This window comes from Toxorhynchites rutilus, chromosome 2 (assembly GCF_029784135.1).
Source record: "Toxorhynchites rutilus septentrionalis strain SRP chromosome 2, ASM2978413v1, whole genome shotgun sequence".
In the NCBI taxonomy this organism is placed as follows: Eukaryota; Metazoa; Arthropoda; class Insecta; order Diptera; family Culicidae; genus Toxorhynchites; species Toxorhynchites rutilus.
This window is the reverse complement of record NC_073745.1, coordinates 88,878,930-88,888,567: the sequence shown is the minus strand read 5'-3', so window position 1 is coordinate 88,888,567 and position 9,638 is coordinate 88,878,930.

Below are 9,638 nucleotides of genomic sequence, written 5' to 3'. Positions count from 1 at the left end.
CGTTTTCGAAACTTTGATTTTACACCCCGGTATAGAAATGAAAGACGTATTCCTACGTCAAAACCAAACGACAATATCCAAGTTGGATTACCACTGGTGGGGTCCAATCTTAGATCGAAGCGCAGCGAAAGCAAAGTGAACTGGATTGCTCAACAGTCCGATGCCAAATGAAAGTTTGCCTCAGCGAGATCCACTGTTTATACTCTAGGCAAGTATTCCCCTTCATTCTTCTACTTTTCCTTTGTTCACGGAGACTTTAAATCCTACGATTTCCCCTCCGTTGGTCGTCGATAAGTTGCTCGTTATTGAAAGCTCTGTTCGGGAAAGCACACAAATGGACAGAACAAATGTATGGAAAAATGGAAACACTTGAAGTTTTCATGAATTTTAACCATTTACAAACCAGGAGATTCTAACGTATAGCATATTAAACAAATCTTACGGAATTTCCTATTCGTTTAGTATGTAAATCGCCAAAATCTGTTCGCGGCAAAAATTATTAACGTTAACTTTATTTCATAAAAACGTGACCTGTTTTCTGGTTTGGCACTCTTAATGAAAGATGTAGTTCTACGTCAAAAAAAATGGTTTGGTGAAAATAGTATTAATGTAGAGAAGTATACTAATGATACAGATAATTTTCTAAAAACTAGAAAATAAAATAAGTAAAAAAACTTTTTAAGTTAAACGGTTTAATGTACTAAACGCTAGAAAATAATTAGACAAGCAGCATTTAGTAGTTATCACATCCGTTCTTTCAATTCGTTCCGCAATGATGAGACTAAAATAAAATCGTGGGATATATGATGAAACAACTGACTAGAATTGGATAATGGAAATCCGACGTTTATTTCTTACCTAATTTTCTTCGGAATATTTTCATGATGTATTGTATTCTATTAGTCAAATCATTTCATTTGATATCGATATTGAGGGGATTGCAAAAAAATACATAGTCGACCATTTAGTGGCGGCGACCTTTTTGACCTTTTTGTTTCGTGTTCTCCAAGTCTAATTATTCAGCCATTTTTGAACGACGGCCAAATTGAATTTTGACGTAGAACTACGTCTTTCAGGAAGGGTGCCAAATCAGAAAACGGGTAACGTTTTTATGAAAAAAACACTTCAAAATCGATGTGCCTGGGGGAATCCGCTTTGTCAAAACATGCAAGTCTGTGTTTCCCTAATACGGACTTCAAAATTAATGTGCTTGGGGGAATCCGCTTTGCAAACACATTCAAGTCGGAGGTATTTTTTGGTGTTGAGTGCTTTTGTGCTCGCTTGTCGTTGTGCAGACCGAAATATGTTTCCCTAAAACGTACTTTTAAACTGAGAAGCCTGGGAAAATTGTCATTTAATATACTAGAGATGAATGAACTTTAGCGGCTCTAGAACTACGTAAACATGAGATGTGCAATAATTTCAGAGGGAAATGTGAAATACAATGATCGTTTGACAATTCTTCCGTTAGCATATTTTGGTAGTCCTAGGCATCATATCAAACGTAAAAGGACGTTCATCAAATTTATTTGTAACGAAGAACATAATCTATCCCAAAACATTTCAATGCATTCTAAAATAATATTTGAAGTCGTAAACAAGCGGATTGCATAATATAATTGCGTAATTCTACGTCGAAACAATGCGGTTGTGTCCTAGATACAACCCCTTATAATTTTTTCAAGTTCATGGAATACGCAGTTTTATAATGACGGAAGAATTAAATGTATGTTCCAAATTTCAGATCAATCATTCAACAGGAACGGGGTCAATTTTCTATTAATGTGGGACAACCCTACAAATATTGAAACATACATAGGAACAGGTCAAGCTGAAGGAAACCATTTAAAAAGTGATTAGTTGTTTGGGGCCGCCATCTTGGATTTATATTTTTCATAAATAACTCTATTCTACTAGTCAATCGCTTTTATTTGATATACATATTGATGGGGTTCTAAGAAAATGTGTTATCCGCCATTTTATAGCGGCCGCCATCTTGGATTTACATTTTTCATAAATAACTGTGTTCTACTAGTCAATCCGTTTCATTTGACATACATATTGATGGGGTTCTGAAAAAAAATTTTTTTTTTTTTTATTAAATCGTTTATTTTTACAGGCTCAGTTACATAAGTTTAAAGGAGCCAAACTCCTATTTGTATAGTTACAAGTATATATACACATTTTTTATTAATTCTAATGTTAATGAAGTAGAGAACCGATTACTCGCGGCTTGCTCGAGTTTAGAAGGGTGACATTTTGTTTCAGGAAAAGGATGGGGTATAAGGATATGTTGACAATGTTCACACTCACATTCATCATACTCAATTCTTAAGCCTATCTTATATCTAACATGTATTTACATTTCACCTTACTCTATTGTTAGTAAGAAGGGATTTGATTTCTCGCGAAGGGAAAGGAAAAGGAGAATGTAAGGATATAAGGACAATCACACACGAAGATTGATAGCTTTTAGGAAGACATATATTTGGGACATGTAATCAAGGTCTAAACCAGCTAACACATCTCTCACCGGCACATTGGGCTGCCTTCCTCTAGCCCGAAGAGAGTTTTCTAAATTCGATCTGGCAACAAGATACTCCTCGCACGACCAAACTACGTGTTCGATGTCGTGGTAACCTTGGCCACAAGCACAGATATTGCCATCGGCAAGATTAAAACGAAAGAGTAGCGCGTCTAACGAACAGTGATTGGACATGAGTCGAGAGAAGGTGCGAATAAAGTCCCGACTTAAGTCCAGACTTTTGAACCATGGTTTGAGGCTAACCTTAGGGATAATCGAGTGAAACCACCGGCCCAATTCATCTTCGTTCCATTTACGTTGCCAGTTAGCGATGGTATTTTTACGGACTAAAGAATAAAATTCATTGAAAGCGATTTGACGCTGATAAATATCGCCTTCAATTGCACCTACCTTTGCCAATGAGTCAGCCCTCTCGTTACCCGGAATTGAGCAATGTGAAGGGACCCAGACAAAGGTAATGACATAACAGCGTCTGGATAAAGCACTCAAAATTTCTCGTATTCTCTCAAGGAAGTACGGCGAGTGCTTTTCCGGCCTCACTGAACGGATAGCTTCGACAGAGCTAAGACTATCCGTTACAATGTAATAGTGTTCAACAGGTCGTGAGGCGACGCTGTCCAGCGCCCAATGTATTGCTGCCAATTCAGCAATATACACAGAGCAAGGATTCTGAAGACTGTGGGAGGTGCTAAAAATTTCGTTGAACACTCCAAATCCTGTGGACTCATTCATAGAGGACCCATCAGTAAAGTACATATTATCGCAATTGACACGCCCATACTTTGCATTGAAGATCGTAGGAATGATCCCCGATCGATGATAATCTGGAATTCCATGGATTTTCTCCTTCATGAACAGATCAAAATGTACAGAGGAATTGATGTAGTCAGGAAAACAAACACGGTTGGGAGTATACGAAGAAGGATCAACCTGCATGGAGATGAATTCATGATATGAGCTCATGAATCCTGAATGAAAATTTAGCTCGATAAGCTGCTCAAAATTTCCGATCACCAATGGGTTCATAACCTTACACCGGATGAGGAACCGAAGAGATAATAAATTGAAGCGATCTTTTAGTGGGAGTACGCCTGCCAAAACCTCGAGACTCATGGTATGCGTTGAGGGCATACATCCCAACGCAATACGGAGACAAAGATACTGAATTCGCTCGAGTTTAATGAGGTGTGTTTTGGCAGATGATTGAAAACAGAAACTGCCATACTCCATCACTGAGAGAATAGTTGTTCGATACAACATTATAAGATCTTCAGGATGGGCACCCCACCAGGTGCCGGTAATTGTACGGAGAAAGTTTATTCTTTGTTGGCATTTTTTACTCAGATACCTAATATGGGCCCCCCAAGTACATTTGGAGTCGAACCAGACCCCAAGATACTTGAATGACATAGCATGAGTGATCGGTTTACCCAAAAGTTGAAGCTTTGGTTTTGCTGGTGTATGCTTCCTAGAAAAAACCACCATCTCTGTTTTCTCCGTGGAGAATTCGATCCCTAGCCCAATGGCCCAGGTTGAAAAATTGTTCAAAGTATCTTGTAAGGGTCCTTGCAGGTCGGATTCGTTTGATCCTACGACAGACACCACTCCATCATCTGCAAGTTGTCTTAGGTTGCAATTTTGTGTAAGGCAATTGTCGATGTCGCTTACAAAGAAGTTGTACAAAAGGGGGCTTAAACATGAGCCCTGAGGGAGGCCCATGTAAGAGATCCGACTCACTGCCGAATCTCCATGAGAAAAATTCAAATGTTTCTCACAAAGCAAGTTATATAACATATTATTCAATAAAGGCGGCAGACCCCGAGAGTGTAATTTGTCTGTCAAAACCTCTATTGAAACAGAATCGAAGGCCCCCTTTATGTCCAAGAATACTGAAGCCATTTGTTTTTTTTCGGCGTAAGCCATTTGAATTTCTGAAGAAAGCAACGCAAGACAATCATTCGTCCCCTTGCCCCTGCGGAACCCATATTGTGTATCTGAGAGTAAGCCATTCGTTTCAACCCAATGATCAAGGCGAAACAAGATCATTTTCTCCAACAATTTCCGTATACAAGACAGCATTGCTATTGGGCGGTACGAATTGAAGTCGGACGCGGGTTTTCCGGGTTTTTGAATAGCTATAATTCGCACTTGTCTCCAATCATCTGGAACAATATTATGTTCCAGAAACCGATTGAATAAATTCAACAAGCGATGTTTCGCCACACCAGGGAGGTTTTTCAACAAGTTGAACTTAATTCTATCCGATCCTGGAGCCGAATTGTTACAAGAAAGGAGAGCAAGAGAGAATTCTACCATCGAAAACTCGGAATCAAGATCGCACCTATCTTGTGGTATGTCTCGAACAATTTTTTGCACAGGAGCGGAATCAGGACAAACCTTCCGTGCAAAATTAAAAATCCATCGATGTGAATATTCTTCGCTTTCATTCGTTGATGAGCGATTTCTCATGTTTCGAGCCACTTTGCATAATTTTTTCATTGACGTTTCTCGTGACAAACCTCCCACGAAATTTCGCCAATAAGCACGTTTTTTCCCTTTGATCAAATTTTTGAACTGATTTTCAAGGTGCAAATACGTTTGAAAATTCTCAATGGTTCCACGTTTCCGAAAAGCTTTAAATGCGTTCGATTTATCCTGATAAAGCTTGGAACATTGGCTATCCCACCATGGATTGGGAGGCCTTTGACGAAAAGTGGAGCCTGGGATGGGTTTCGTTTGAGCGCGAACCGCGCTGTCATATATCAAACGAGAAAGGAAGTTATACTCCTCCAATGGAGGCAAACCATCTCTGGAATTGATGGCTAGAGCAATTGCGTCCGCATATTTTTTCCAGTCAATGTGTCTTGTGAGGTCATATGCCATGTTTATAGATTCAGAAGAATTCGAACCAATGGTGATGGAAATTTTGATTGGCAAGTGGTCACTGCCGTTGGGGTCCTGGATTACATTCCACTTGCAATCTAACGATAGTGAATTCGAGCAAAGCGAGAGGTCAAGAGCACTAGGGTTAGCAGGAGGTTTAGGTACACGTGTTGTTTCCCCAGTGTTCAAAACGGTCATATTGAAGCTGTTACAAAGGTCATATATCAACAATGAACGATTGTCGTCGTACTGTTCCCCCCAGGCAGTTCCGTGAGAGTTGAAGTCTCCCAAGATCAATCGTGGCTCAGGAAGGAGTGAGCACATGTCAACAAGTTGATTGCGGCTAACCGCAGCTCTCGGAGGCCAATACAAGCTGACAATACAGAGGTCTTTGCCTCTGATGTTTGCATGACTAGCAACAGCTTCGATCCCTCCAATAGGTGGAAGGTCAATTCGAAAAAATGAGTGGCACTTATTGATACCCAATAGCACCCCTCCGTATCTGTCATCACGGTCCAAGCGTATGATATTAAAATTGTGGAAAGAGAGATCATCTCGCGAAGAAAGCCAAGTTTCGGACAGAGCAAAAACATCACAATTGAACTTATGAATTAAAAATTTGAATGTATCCAATTTAGGGATAAGACTACGACAATTCCACTGTAAAACAGTGATATCTCCGACCTCTCTATTTAAATTAGACATCAAGAGAGATAATCATTGCAAGGAGGGGCCATGTTTGCATCAATTGTTGCAAAATTGTCTTTAATACTGGAAGCATTGAAATGACAATGGTTCTGATGGAGTCGGAAACATTAAAACACTTGAAGATTTGATCCAAAAGGTCAGACAACTTTATAAATCCCGATTGGGAAGTTGAACTGGACGGAAAAATAGGAACAGTTGGGGTTTTTGATGTCCCCTCGAGTGCTGGGCCATTCGAAGGTGAATTATTCCCACGGAAACCAGGAGGAACCTGATTTTGCTTGTCCGCTGCACTCGATTTTTTAGGCATGCTAACAGGGGGTATCACCGGAGGGGCTTGTCCTTGAACTTTGGGAGTGGTCACATTTTTGCGCCGGGGATTCCCTTGGAAAATGAACGGTGTGCCCCCGTTAGCTGTGTCCGCTTCTATTTCGTCAACGGGCAACGTGGCGAAGACATTTTGTGTGTTGATTGGTTGTTGTTGTTGGGCCAGTGGCGAAGCGCCCTTTAAAATATCCTCAAAAGTGCGTTTCGAGCGTTCCTTCAAAGAGCGCTTCTGTTTCTCCCAGCGACTCTTGTAAGTTTCACAAACTGAGAACTCGTGTGGGGATCCCCCGCAATATGGACATTTATGCTCAGTCGCACTGCAGGATTTCCCCTCATGTTGCTCTCCGCAAGTGGCACAGCGCTCCTTGTTGGCACAATAATCTGAAGTGTGACCAACTGACTTGCATTTTTGGCAAGTCATGGGCTTTGGCACGAAGAGTCGCACAGGCAATCTCAATTTGCCCACCACGACGTAGTCAGGTAGAGCGGAACCAGCAAAAGTTACTCGAAACGAGTCTGACGGCGTGAATTTAGTTTTTCCCTCTTCTTGGGATACTTTTCCTAGTTGGCGGCTGTCCAAAATTTTAACACCCACCAACGGGAGTCTTTTAAATTTACCAACTCCTTCTTTTATCATTTCGCACGTCAGACCAGTTTCAGTTACCACCCCCGAGATTTCTACGTCATGGGAGGGCACGTAGACGCGATACTCTAGGGAGAATCTCTCGTCGATCACAATTGCATTCGCGTGTTTCCGATCACTCACGACAACACGCAGTTTGTTCGGTCTAACCTTAGAGATTTCGACCACGGAGGAATATAATCTTGCCAGATCTTTCGAAACCTGAATGACATTAATAGATTTTCCTTTAGGTTTGGGCCGGAAAAAAACAACCCATGGACCAGCTCCAGGTGCATCGTCTGGATAGACCTTGACACGAGGAGAGGAAACAACTGAGGGGGAGGACGAGGTCGATTGTTGAACGGGAGCGGTATCAGTAGGGCTGGGAGGCAAGTTCGGTAGTAGAGCGGAAGCGGGAGCGGGAGATTGAGGGGGCGAAGAGGAAAAGTTTGCCAATTTTCTTGAGGGGGGCTTGTTAAGGTAGATTACCTCTTTCTCTGAAGAGACATCTTCTGAGGGGGGAACGCGTTTAACGACTTCCCAGCCCCCGTTGTAGCTAGTGAGGAGGAAACAGTAGTTTCAATCTCCATGTCAACATGACCTTCTGCCATTACGGCAGATATAAAATAATATAATTCTTATTTTTTTTGTATTTCTAAACCTAATATATATTATACCTAAATCGCACACCAATGCGAATGAAATGAAGCGGTGTCTCAATCGAACCGCGTGGCAATCGCTCGGCACAGATGCAACGGTATATCGCACCACAACACGATGATGGAATCTATGACGATGCTAAAGCACACACAGCGATGATACGGCACACGCACCGCGTCCGCCGTGGAGGACTTCTTCCTCACGCTGGTAGTGATTGCTGCTCTCCTCACTCGCGCAATAAAGAGAACCCCGTTAGGGCGAAATAACTTCACCAGCCACGAACTGATAACGGTATAATCTCCACTTTATAATAGACGCGAACAAATTTGCGACCGATGTCTTCGGACTGCGCGAGCTGAATGCGTGAAAAAAAATTTGTAATCCGCAATTTTGTAGCGGTCGCCGTCTTTGATTTACATTTTTCATAAACAATTGTGTTCTACTGGTCAAAACATTTCATTCGATACCCATATCTATGGGGTTTTGGGAAACCCCATATTGATGGGATTTTGAGAAAACATGTACATATTCTGCCATTTCGTAGCGGCCGCCATCTTGGATTTTCAAGATCATGGAATACGCAGTTTTGTTATGACACCAGAGATAAAGATGTGTTCCAAATTTCAGTTCAAACGGTCGACAAGAAGGGGGTCAAATTTATGTTAATGTGGTACAGCGCTACAGACAAAGTTACAAAGTTACGAAGTCACAAACATACAAACGGGTCAACCGTTAAAAACCGTTTAATAAATAAGTGAAAATCATAATTATATTACGTTTACCGAGAGAAAGTTTGTTTTTTATGACTCGATTATCTGGAGGATTCGATTATCGGGAGTGAAAAAAAAATCAATACTCCGGATAATGGAGTCCGACCTGTACTTGCTTCATTTTCATTAGTACTTAGTTGAGATTTCTATGCCAAATAACACGCCTTGAATGCATTCTGAGTGACAAACTCTAGAATACGCGTGACCACAGTGTAAGTCGGGGGAATTAATTTGACGAAAAATTCCCCCGACCAGAACGGGAATCGTACCCGAACCCCCGACATGGTGTGACGCTAACCACTCAGCCACTGGAGCACAAATGCAGTGTGTGCCTGTATTCCAAAATTCTGGATACTCTTCCATATCCGCACTAGCACAAATATTTCCCGTATGCTGCTGATACCTTCTTTGCCCAAGCAAACTTCCTCTTCTTCGAGGGTGTGTAGTGAATTCGAATGAAATGTCATTGTCGTTTCGCAATATCTTCTATTCTTGTATCGAGCCGTGTGTGTGTGTGTGTCTATGTGTGTGAAATCAACGTTAGGTATTAGTGATATCCGCTCGTTGTGTGCTCTCACTCGCTCGCAAATGTGGTTTCATTCCATTCCATCAGTGGAAAGAAATTCTACTCAACACTCCTCCTTCCCTTGTCTTTCCCGACAAGGAAAGAATCCATTCTCGCTCATTCTCGCAGCATCGATGTTACTCCGATGACCACCAAACGAGAAGTGATGTGAGTTCAAATCGCGGATGGCTTATTTATACCAAATAAGTCGAAAACGGGCAGAAACGAATGTATTAGTTACTCGTTATTGACGGTACGGGTACGGGAAGCACACAAATCGGCAGAACGAATGTATGGGAATAATGGCAATGCTTCCAGCTTTCATAAATTTAAAACGTTTAGGAAGTAGGGAATTGTAATGTATAGCATATTAAACAAATCTTAGAGAATTTCTGATTCGATTGGTATGCAAATCATCAGAATCTGTTTACTGTGAAAATAGCTATTAACGTTAACGTTATTTCATAAAAACGTGACCTGTTTTCTGATTTAGCACCCTTCCTGAAAGACGTAGTTTTATGTCAAAGCTTATAACAACTCGCAATTCAGAATCAACAAACT